The sequence below is a fragment of the Protomyctophum parallelum genome (assembly GCF_964188405.1).
Source record: "Protomyctophum parallelum genome assembly, chromosome: 14".
Lineage (NCBI taxonomy): Eukaryota > Metazoa > Chordata > Actinopteri > Myctophiformes > Myctophidae > Protomyctophum > Protomyctophum parallelum.
Window position 1 is genome coordinate 4,178,424 of NC_139709.1, and position 13,522 is coordinate 4,191,945.

Consider the following 13,522-nt stretch of genomic DNA (forward strand, 5'->3'; position numbering starts at 1 on the left):
TACATAATTATGCAATTCTTAACCCCCTGCTGGTGGAGAGGAGAATGTTTTGACTTTCTATCAGAGCGTGCTGAATGCAGAATGCACAGCGAGTGAGTTGACAGATAGACACAACAACATGACGAGACAGCAACGTATTGTAGTTTTACTTTATACTACAAACTTATACATCTTTGGGGTATTCCTGAATCTTATGTCATATTATGGTACATAATTAAGAAGAAGCTGCGCACAGCCGAGAACGTGCGCGGCTCTTTAGACAGTGTGGCAGCACCCCTTCACCAGCCGTCCAAAAACTGTGCGCAGCCGAAAACGTGCGCGTCCACGCGCAACCACACCTACAGTACAGCAGGTGTCTGGCGCCCTCTTGCGGCCGCACGGCTGCAGTGCAGTCAGTATAGCCTATAGTACAAGTAAGACGCGCAAACGCGGGAAGCGAACGCTGGTTGTGTGTGTGTGTGTGTGTGTGTGTGTGTGTGTGTGTGTGTGTGTGTGTGTGTGTGTGTGTGTGTGTGTGTGTGTGTGCTACAGCTGCGCCCTGTGTGTGTGTGTGTGTGCTACAGCTGCGCCCTCTGGTGGCGGGCGGGTGGTGTCACAGCGGGACAGACACACACACACACACATACACAGACATGAGCAGCAGGGTCTCATAGTAAGTGGCTCACTGCGTTCGCAATCACTGCGTTCGCAATAATTGAATAGGCCCAGTCAGTCTAAGATTTGACCCAAAACAGATTGCAAGAGTGTTACAAAACCATATGTCTAGGGGTAAAATGTAATGCAACATATGGAGGAGAAACGAAACCAAGGTCTTAATACAAGAATTTATTCAAAAGTATGATGAATAAATTATAATAATCAACAAGTTTACAAATGAATGGCTCTTAACTCAAAAGGAAATACAATAAACGGATCTCAAAACAAAACTATATGGTTATTCCTTTTCGAAGGGAATAACGTCTCTAAACAAAAGTTCAACTTCACAAATAAGGCAAAACAGTTGGATGGGGAAAGACATCTTTATTACGTCATCATTGAGAGCTAGTTATACAGATGTATGTAATCTGTATGTAATCTGTATGTAACCTGTATGTAATCAATGTAATCTGGCACCACTGCCGTATCAGGCACCATTTGCTGGGACGGTGCAGACGCATCAAAATTGGCGGGACGGCTGGGACGGTGCATACGAGTCCCGGGCGAAACTAGTACTTGCGTGCTCTGCTGGTGAAAGTAACCGGGCGAAACTAGTACTTGCGTGCTCTGCTGGTGAAAGTAACCGGGCGAAAATAGTACTTGCGCGCTCTGCTTGCGCAAGTAATAATAAAATGTGGTAAACAAAATACATATTTAGCCCCATGCTCAAATGCCCCCGCCCCCCCCTGTCAAAAACAGCTAAAATCCCTAAAACGAAAGAAAGCAGCAAAATGAAAAAAATAATAACACTCATCTTTTACTTTTCCTAATAACCTAAAACATGAACCTTGTCCTTTTAATGAAGTTTAAGATGGAAATCATACACGTGCAGAACAAACCAAAAACATAGCAGGCGAGCAGCACATCACTAAAACAAAGATCACACTCGTGTGAACTGAGCGGTGCAACTCCGCTCCCCCCCCCCCTCCTCTCTCTCTCTCTCTCTCTCTCTCTCTCTCTCTCTCTCTCTCTCTCTCTCTCTCTCTCTCATTAGCAGGCAACAGTGCAGCACTAATACTTTCTCTCTCTCTCTGTTTCTGGCAAACAGCGCCCCTACTGGTAGTCAGTCATACTCGTGCTCATTAATACACACATAGGTGAACACATAGGTGAACACATAGGTGTACACGGACATTGCTGTTCCTTGGAGTGGTTGCACCACTCAAAAAATAATAATGCTGAAGACCTCAGGTGTTTTCTGGCCTTAAGTAGGCTACTCCAACCAATCAGGGGAAGGGCTGGTGAGATGGAAGTAACCACATACTCACCCTCTCCTACCACTCTGACACTCTTCCATAGACTATTCTACTGGCACATATGTGGCAGTGGAGTAGAGGTAAAACTATTAGGATAATGGAAATACCTAAAAAAAAACAGGTTCTTAGTTGCTTTTCACCACTGGTGCACAATCGCTCGCTAATAGGTTTATCAATAGTCATATTCCCACACACTCTGTGTCTTGCATTGTTTTCCATAGCTGGCAATGCAGCCGGAAATCCACTTCACTTGGCTGTGGACGTCGGCGTAGACACTAGGGTTTTCACCACCGCATGCCGCATTCCCCCAGCTGGCCAAGCCTGCCACGTAGTGAACCCCATCGTCCCTGCAGATCACGGGTCCGCCCGCGTCCCCCTGTAAGACACACAGCCATATGAGTCACCCTGTAAGACACAGCCATAGTCACCCTGTAAGACGCACAGCCATATGAGTCACCCTGTAAGACACACAGCCATAGTCACCCTGTAAGACACACAGTCATATGAGTCACCCTGTAAGACACAGCCATAGTCACCCTGTAAGACACACAGCCATATGAGTCACCCTGTAAGACACAGCCATAGTCACCCTGTAAGACACACAGCCATATGAGTCACCCTGTAAGACGCACAGCCATATGAGTCACCCTGTAAGACACACAGCCACATGAGTCACCCTGTAAGACACACAGCCACATGAGTCACCCTGTAAGACACACAGCCATAGTCACCCTGTAAGACACACAGCCATATGAGTCACCCTGTAAGACACAGCCATAGTCACCCTGTAAGACGCACAGCCATATGAGTCACCCTGTAAGACACACAGCCATATGAGTCACCCTGTAAGACACAGCCATAGTCACCCTGTAAGACACACAGCCATATGAGTCACCCTGTAAGACACACAGCCATATGAGTCACCCTGTAAGACACAGCCATAGTCACCCTGTAAGACACACAGCCATATGAGTCACCCTGTAAGACACACAGCCATAGTCACCCTGTAAGACACACAGCCACATGAGTCACCCTGTAAGACACACAGCCATATGAGTCACCCTGTAAGACACACAGCCATAGTCACCCTGTAAGACACACAGCCATATGAGTCACCCTGTAAGACACACAGCCATAGTCACCCTGTAAGACACACAGCCATATGAGTCACCCTGTAAGACACACAGCCATATGAGTCACCCTGTAAGACACACAGCCATATGAGTCACCCTGTGAGACACACAGCCATATGAGTCACCCTGTAAGACACACAGCCATAGTCACCCTGTAAGACACACAGCCATAGTCACCCTGTAAGACACACAGCCATAGTCACCCTGTAAGACACACAGCCATATGAGTCACCATGTGAGACACACAGCCATAGTCACCCTGTAAGACACACAGCCATAGTCACCCTGTAAGACACACAGCCATAGTCACCCTGTAAGACACACAGCCATATGAGTCACCCTGTAAGACACACAGCCATAGTCACCCTGTAAGACACACAGCCATAGTCACCCTGTAAGACACACAGCCATAGTCACCCTGTAAGACACACAGCCATATGAGTCACCCTGTGAGACACACAGCCATAGTCACCCTGTAAGACACACAGCCATATGAGTCACCCTGTGAGACACACAGCCATAGTCACCCTGTAAGACACACAGCCATATGAGTCACCCTGTAAGACACACAGCCATATGAGTCACCCTGTAAGACACACAGCCATATGAGTCACCCTGTGAGACACACAGCCATATGAGTCACCCTGTAAGACACACAGCCATATGAGTCACCCTGTAAGACACACAGCCATATGAGTCACCCTGTAAGACACACAGCCATATGAGTCACCCTGTAAGACACACAGCCATATGAGTCACCCTGTAAGACACACAGCCATATGAGTCACCCTGTGAGACACACAGCCATAGTCACCCTGTAAGACACACAGCCATATGAGTCACCCTGTGAGACACACAGCCATAGTCACCCTGTAAGACACACAGCCATATGAGTCACCCTGTAAGACACACAGCCATATGAGTCACCCTGTGAGACACACAGCCATAGTCACCCTGTAAGACACACAGCCATAGTCACCCTGTAAGACACACAGCCATAGTCACCCTGTAAGACACACAGCCATATGAGTCACCCTGTGAGACACACAGCCATAGTCACCCTGTAAGACACACAGCCATATGAGTCACCCTGTGAGACACACAGCCATAGTCACCCTGTAAGACACACAGCCATATGAGTCACCCTGTAAGACACACAGCCATATGAGTCACCCTGTAAGACACACAGCCATATGAGTCACCCTGTGAGACACACAGCCATATGAGTCACCCTGTAAGACACACAGCCATATGAGTCACCCTGTAAGACACACAGCCATATGAGTCACCCTGTAAGACACACAGCCATATGAGTCACCCTGTAAGACACACAGCCATATGAGTCACCCTGTAAGACACACAGCCATATGAGTCACCCTGTGAGACACACAGCCATAGTCACCCTGTAAGACACACAGCCATATGAGTCACCCTGTGAGACACACAGCCATAGTCACCCTGTAAGACACACAGCCATATGAGTCACCCTGTAAGACACACAGCCATATGAGTCACCCTGTGAGACACACAGCCATAGTCACCCTGTAAGACACACAGCCATAGTCACCCTGTAAGACACACAGCCATATGAGTCACCCTGTGAGACACACAGCCATATGAGTCACCCTGTAAGACACACAGCCACATGAGTCACCTACTTATCATTTTGACTTGATCTACTTTATCTTTTTGGCTTATTCTCATTTTTGTATTATCTTCAATGAAACCTTTTTTGATCAGACCCAATTGTTGTATTCATCTCTACTGGGAATATTGACAAGCATCAATAACACACACACACACACACACACACACACACACACACACACACACACACACACACTTACGCTACAGGTGCTGACTAGTCCCTTCTTGTCTTCTCCACAGATCATGGTGTCGTCCAGCAGGGATCCATGAAACTCCGTGCAACGCTCCTGAGACATCAGGGAAACCTGTCCTTCTGACAGTTTGGATGGGTACTTATCTGAGGGACAAGAACACTGGTTGGTTTACCCCTGTGTTATTGTAATGTGTGTGCCCGGCCGGACACATTAGGAGGCGACACGACTGGTTATGGAGCGGACACAGGAAGTGTAAGCTGTCAGATTTACTCTGTTATTGTGGGCAGCGGTGGAGCTCCCGTTTGGCGTGCAAGCCATGATTACACTGTGAATATAAATAAATACATTCTACTTTGGAAATGCAGCACGCCTGAAGACTGTCAGACACCCACCAAGCAAACCAGGCATACTTAATTAACTGGTGGGCGTGTCCACATAAAAACAACATTAGAACAAATATTGTACACTTTTTTGAAAGGGTTACATAACAATAAGACCTGATGATCATGTTTTAGGGTGGAAAACAAACACGGCACTCCATCTTTAAGGTGTGATTAATGGTAGTGAAATGGTTGGACACGTACCATCTTTAGTTTCGCCCCATCCAGAGATCCAACACTTCGTTCCATCGCGGAACATCTTGTCTGGCAGACAGGCAGTTGTAACGTATCTGGTTTCATTGGCACAGAATGCTCCGTTGGTGGTGCCCAGCTGGAGTAATGCTGAGACACAGTAAACACAATAGTTACATAACATTAGCATCTCTGACTGACATTATGTCATCATTTAGACCTTTAAGCATGCTGTGTGAGTGACATACAGTAGATGAATGGTCCAATCAGAGACATACAGTAGATGAATGGTCCAATCAGAGACACACAGTAGATGAATGGACCAATCAGAGACAGAGTAAATTAATGGACCAATCAGAGACAGAGTAAATTAATGGTCTCACCAATGTCATTACTTGGATTGCTGGATGTTTTTCTTTCCAAATAATCCACATGAATGAAGTCTCTGTTCACGTCGACGATCTGGTCTTCCTCTTCATGTATGCCTTTGTCCACACCCCCCAAGACCACCCGCATGTCCATGGTGTCGTTAGTCTTACTGGAGAAACTGCAGTCAGTCATTAAGACATGAGAGACGTTTCATTCATTATTCTGGCTCCCAGACTGGAATGAACTGCCCATTACAGTCAGAACTACAGACTCACTCCCAATCTAAACTATGGAATGAACTTCCCATTACAGTCAGAACTACAGACTCACTCCCAATCTAAACTATGGAATGAACTTCCCATTGCAGTCAGAACTGAAGACTCACTCCCAATCTTTGGACCATAGTCTGAAAACCTCTTCAGACTCCATCTTAGCTCCGTAGGACTTGGCCTATAGCCTTGACGACCTTACAGGCTTATGAAAAGGCTACAATGTCATTTAAATAGTTAATGTTATGTAGACAGATGCCATGTCCTATAGTGCTATAGTGTATATAGTTTCAACATAGAGATTATTGTTTCATTGTTGAGTCAAAACTCAGAAATGGACAATCTGGTCAGCATGACATCTCACACCTCAGCATGTTAGCACAAATAGCATTCAGAGCAGCATGTTAGCACACATAGCAGTCAGAGCAGCATGTTAGTGCAAATAGCATTCAGAGCAGCATGTTAGCACACATAGCATTCAGAGCAGCATGTTAGCACACATAGCATTCATAGCAGCATGTTAGCACAAATAGCATTCAGAGCAGCATGTTAGCACACATAGCATTCAGAGCAGCATGTTAGCACACATAGCATTCAGAGTAGCATGTTAGCACACATAGCATTCAGAGCAGCATGTTAGCACACATAGCATTCAGAGTAGCATGTTAGCACACATAGATAGATAGATAGATAGTTTATTTGTCTCGGTCATGGTTTATCCAACATTATTACATACAAGGATGATACAATTGACCGAAAAGGAAAGGGCTGAAGCCGAAGCTTATTATGCCCACCTTTTTGAGATTCCAGTAATCTCATAAGGAAAAAAAAATAAAAAAAAATAGAGAAATCCGTTTTCTACATTGCTGCATTTCTAATGAAAGTATTAAACAACCATTTTGAAAGAAAAAAAATCAAAAAAAAAATCTGATCAAAAAAGCTGGTCAAAAATCACTTTCTACAACTTAGTGAGAATTGTTACAATGATGATGATGTTACTAGTAATAATAATTATTCACTTGCTTCTTTTATAAACTTACATAGCATACATACATACATACATAGGCTACATACATACATACATACATACATACATACATACATACTGTACATACTGTACATACATTTGCCTATGATACAAACACACATATACATATGGTCCTACATACATATGTGTTTACATGTATATGAAGTGGTTGCCTCATATACATGAATACTGTTTTGGTTTGATTTTGAGATGTGTATGTCCTCGCACACACACTCACATTCCTTTATACAGATGACGGTAGGTACGGGGATACACATATATACTGTATAGTTACTGTTATTATATAATTAACACTTCATATAGCCCTCGATTACCTTTGTTTTATATGTTCTCTTGAATTTAATGATTGAATTGCTTAATTTTAGTTCAGTGTCCAGATTATTCCATAGATTCACCCCAATGGCAGATAAACATCTCTCTTTGATGTTGGTCCGTGAAATTGTAGTCTTTTTTAAAATTCCGATTCCCCTGAGTTCGTATCTGGTTTCCCTAGGCTTGAATAGCTCCTGCATGCTGACTGGAAGCGACCTGTTATATGCTTTGTACATTATTATTGCTGTGTTGAGGTTGGCTAGATCTGCAAATTTCAATGTGCGGTTTTTAATAAATAGTGGATTTGATGGCGCATAATAGTCAGCCCGGTTGACAATTCTTATTGCTTTCTTTTGTAGAATGAAAATGGGGTGTAGTATAGTTTTATATGTGTTTCCCCAGACTTCGACACAGTAGGTTAGATATGGTAGAATTAGGGAATTGTATAAAGTCTGGAGTGATTTTGTATTAATGATGTCTTTCATTTTGTATAGGATTGCTATTGTTTTCGATATTTTAGTTTTTAAGTAGTCTATGTGAGGTTTCCAGGTGAGTTTGCTGTCAATCATGATTCCTAGGAATTTTATGTGGGTTACTTGATCGATCTGATTGTTATTTATGGTTAGTTTGACTGATGAATTTATATTTTTATTGCCGAAAATAATAAATTTAGTTTTGCTTATGTTTAATGATAATTTATTTATATCAAACCACTTCTTTAAAATTTTTAGGTCAGCTTCCACTACCTGCAAGAGCATTCAGAGTAGCATGTTAGCACACATAGCATTCAGAGTAGCATGTTAGCACACATAGCATTCAGAGCAGCATGTTAGCACACATAGCATTCAGAGCAGCATGTTAGCACACATAGCATTCAGAGTAGCATGTTAGCACACATAGCATTCAGAGTAGCATGTTAGCACACATAGCATTCAGAGCAGCATGTTAGCACACATAGCATTCAGAGTAGCATGTTAGCACACATAGCATTCAGAGCAGCATGTTAGCACACATAGCATTCAGAGCAGCATGCTAGCACACATAGCATTCAGAGCAGCATGTTAGCACACATAGCATTCAGAGCAGCATGTTAGCACACATAGCATTCAGAGCAGCATGTTAGCACACATAGCATTCAGAGTAGCATGTTAGCACATATAGCATTCAGAGCAGCATGTTAGCACACATAGCATTCAGAGCAGCATGCTAGCACACATAGCATTCAGAGCAGCATGTTAGCACACATAGCATTCATAGCAGCATGTTAGCACACATAGCATTTAGAGCAGCATGTTAGCACACAGCATTTAGAGCAGCATGTTAGCACACATAGCATTCAGAGCAGCATGTTAGCCCACATAGAATTCAGAGCAGCATGTTAGCACACATAGCATTCAGAGCAGCATGTTAGCACAAATAGCATTCAGAGCAGCATGTTAGCACACATAGCATTTAGAGCAGCATGTTAGCACACATAGCATTCATAGCAGCATGTTAGCACACATAGCATTCAGAGCATCTTACATGCAGTGAGCAGCGGTGAGGACCCAACAGGAATGGATGAGGACGCCTCCACAGACGTGTCCGAACAGATTCGATGAGGTTCTGCGTCTGCGCTGCAGAGACACCTGCCATGGATGGTCTCCAGGTCGGGACAGAGTGCCTCCGCTGATTGTGACCATATTGCCGATCCGCTTGCCGCACTTTCCTGAGTCAAATGGAGACATAATGTATTTATTTGAATCCACAAATTACAATACATTTGACAAGGAAACAAATATAACGGGGTTGACAGTTCATGTTCACTTAAGGATACATGTGGCACCTCCTCCTCCACACAGACAAGCTGCCTATAACAGCCCAAACAGAGCTCAGTATTTGGCAAGTTGTTTGGCTTTGCTTTTTGTCATGCCAGCTATTCTTAGGCCACTCATGGTCAGTTTATGCACACGGCCCAGGCTTCCGAATATCAGTATGGCAAATCTACAGCGATACCCCAAGTTTGTTATACAATCCAATTAATGGTTGATACTTAGAATGTTTATCTTGGAATGCCTGGTCCATGTGCAAATCAAAGACATAGCCCACCTCCAGAATCAGGACCTCCTTGTGACTTGTGACTGGTGACACACACACACACACACACACACACACACACACACACACACACACACACACACACACACACACACACACACACACACACACACACACACACACACACACACACACACACACACACTTCAATCAAACAACACTGACAAACGTACACTTACTTCCACATTGTATTGTTAAACGTGTCCATTGTCCATCCACACACGTAACACTGTGGGGTCCTCTGGTCCAGGTGTATCCCACCATGCATTCATACAACACCTTCTCTCCGGGCGCGTACGCGTCTCGTATCGTATCTTTCATGATGCTGTTCATCTGGAGGACCTCTGGGGGTCCGCAGTGCTTTGTCAGTGTCACTGTGGAGAGATGCAGCCGTCCACAATGAGCACAGATAGACACTAGGTGGCGCCAGAGATAACCTGCCCTTCTGCCCTCTAGACAGCAATATGCCCTTTATGAGAGTTACTGTTTTGTACAGTTTGTTCATTTTACTTTTGTTTTGTACAGTATGTGTGGCCCATGGTGACATCATCATGTTTTGTACAGTATGTACATTATGTGGCCCATGGTGACATCATCATGTTTTGTACAGTATGTACAGTATGTGGACCATGGTGACATCATCATGTTTTGTACAGTATGTACAGTATGTGTGGCCCATGGTGACATCATCATGTTTTGTACAGTATGTACAGTATGTGTGGCCCATGGTGACATCATCATGTTTTGTACAGTATGTACAGTATGTGTGGCCCATGGTGACATCATCATGTTTTGTACAGTATGTACAGTATGTGTGGCCCATGGTGACATCATCATGTTTTGTACAGTATGTACAGTATGTGTGGCCCATGGTGACATCATCAAGTTTTGTACCGTATGTACAGTATGTACAGTATGTGGCCCATGACCATTTCTGGATTAAAAGCTGTAGATTGTCAGGTTGGGGGTGTTGAAGTTATTCTTTGTTACCTGAACAGATCACCTCCAGTCTCTCCACCGAATGAGCAGCCTGCATCGTTACACACTCCCTCAGTGAAGATTCAGATCCAACACAGAAAGATGTAATCCACCACACAGGTTGACGTGTAGAACCAGAGCTCCATTTGTAGTCAGCAGCAGAGCCACAGCCCAGCTGTCGACAGACCACAGACGATGACTGGAGGTTCCAGTTAGATGTAAAATCAGCCGCTGGTTTCCACTCTCCCTGGTGTCTCACTTCGAGTGTACCAGTACAGAGACTGGTTCCTTCCACCAACCTGACATAAGACTCTGTACAGAGACAGTAGTATAAACAGTATAGAGGTAATATTACTTGAATTAGAAGAACATCTGTTAGATTACAATGTGTAATAATGTATATTTGTTTGTTCATGTCTGTTTATCTATTGTGTGGAGTGTTGGTTTAACTTGGAGAGCTGAAGATAAACACGATCAAATTAATTAGTTTGAGTGAAAACAGTGAAAAAACTAAATCTTGTCAGGCTTCATATGGGTTAGGTTGGACCGTTGGAGTTACATCATGTTTCATATGAGAGAGAGAGACAGACAGACAGACAGACAGACAGACAGACAGACAGACAGACAGACAGACAGACAGACAGACAGACAGACAGACAGACAGAAAGATATATACCTGAACAGATCACCTCCAGTCTCTCCACCGAATGAGCAGCCTGCATCGTTACACACTCCCTCAGTGAAGATTCAGATCCAACACAGGAAGATGTAATCCACCACACAGGTTGACGTGTAGAAACAGAGCTCCATTTTGTGCTAACAGCAGAGCTACAGCCCAGCTGTCGACAGACCACAGACGATGACTGGAGGTTCCAGTTAGATGTAAAATCAGCTGCTGGTTTCCACTCTGCCTGGTGTCTCACTTCGAGTGTACCAGTACAGAGACTGGTTCCTTCCACCAACCTGACATCATCAGACTCTGTACAGACAATATAATATCCAGTAAAAAGGTAATATTACTTTGATTATAAGGAAAACAAAAATCAGCTTACAATGTTGCGTAGTTGTCTGTTCTTGTTTTATTTACCCATTGTGTGGACTGTTGGATTAGCTGGGAGAGCTGAAGAGAAACATGATCAAATGAATGAGTTTGAGTGTAACAGTACATGGTTCCTGTCTAGCAGTACATCAGTGTGAGTTAACATGTTCAGTTGGGGGTGTATACTATTGTTGACCTATGAAATACTTTAAAATATAATTTAGGGATTTAGCAGACACATTTAATACAAAGCATACAAACATACAAACTCTCTCTGGAGACAGAGAGAGGGAGAGAGAGAGAGAGAGAGAGAGAGAGAGAGAGAGAGAGAGAGATAATTGGTACAACCAAACCAATGCTAGTAGAGGATCACGCATCGTGCGGACTGGCCTAGTCTAGATCATATATCAAAGTTTAGATTAGTGTATGTGTGTACGTGTATGAGTGTGTAATGTGTGTTATTATTATTTTCTATATAAAAGAACATAATCCATCTTCAGTGTGGTTTGAGTGTTATTGAAAAGTGGAGTAATTGCACAGTAAGGTCGGGTTCCAGCGAGCCTTTTCAGAGGGAAATCACTTGTCAAATGTCTAGATAAAGTGATATCTGAACATCCATTGCACTGGTGAACGCAGGTAAGACAGCTTGACCAGGATCCTACCTTAGTAACCGTCGCTAACGTGGTATTGGCCAACAGCGGGCTTGGGTGGGACTTTAGCGAAGAGCTAATTGGATCCATTGGAATGTGGTCAGAGACCTCCAGCTCTCCACAGTTGCTTCAGCAGAGAACCAGACTTTGATCAATCAATTTGACCCTATATATATTTTACTCCAATTTCTGAGAATAAATCTCGCACATCCATAAATGGACACGACAATAAGTACTCTGTTAGTAGTGAAAGTATTAATAATAAATATACTCACCAGGAAGAGATGTGGCGAGAAACCACAGGAGGGCCAACGTCATCCTGTGGACACACACACACACACACACACACACACACACACACACACACACACACACACACACACACACACATTTATATCCGCATCAGAAATACAACACAAGAACATGAAACTACAACATGACGTCACTGAGCCGCGGTGGTAAGAGACTCACCGCTCACCCAAACACATCTCTGTTTTTACTAAAACTACAACATGACGTCACTGAGCCGCGGTGGTAAGAGACTCACCGCTCACCCAAACACACCTCTCTCTTTTTACTAAAACTACAACATGACGTCACTGAGCCAAGGTGGTAAGACTCACCGCTCACCCAAACACATCTCTGTTTTTACTAAAACTACAACATGACGTCACTGAGCCGCGGTGGTAAGAGACTCACCGCTCACCCAAACACACCTCTCTGTTTTTACTAAAACTACAACATGACGTCACTGAGCCGCGGTGGTAAGAGAATCACCGCTCACCCAAACACACCTCTCTCTTTTTACTAAAACTACAACATGACGTCACTGAGCCGCGGTGGTAAGAGACTCACCGCTCACCCAAACACACCTCTCTCTATTTACTAAAACTACAACATGACGTCACTGAGCCGCGGTGGTAAGAGACTCACCGAGCACCCCAAACACATCTCTCTGTTTTTACTAAAACTACAACATGACGTCACTGAGCCGCGGTGGTAAGAGACTCACCGCTCACCCAAACACACCTCTCTGTTTTTACTAAAACTACAACATGACGTCACTGAGCCGCGGTGGTAAGAGACCAGGGGGGCAGTCAGCCAGATATTTCGTGAAGCCTCATTTGAAATCGGTAGTTCATAATAATGGCCTGTTGTGGCGCTGGACTGGACCCAAAAAGCCCCATAGCTCCATAGAGGCCCATGTATTTTGGCCCAACTTCACCTAGACTGTATTACCTTAATAAACATGGTCATGAATA

At 44.0% G+C, this 13,522-nt stretch overlaps 1 long non-coding RNA gene across 1 annotated transcript; it reads right to left on the reverse strand.

Moving 5' to 3' along the window:
- Positions 1–9,088: 9,088 nt before the first annotated feature.
- Positions 9,089–10,718, reverse strand: LOC310870450. The gene is made up of 3 exons (XR_014570239.1): positions 10,584–10,718; positions 9,773–9,967; positions 9,089–9,204 (listed from the first exon to the last, which is right to left on the reverse strand). It is a non-coding gene; the product is annotated as an uncharacterized lncRNA (long non-coding RNA).
- Positions 10,719–13,522: the final 2,804 nt, after the last annotated feature.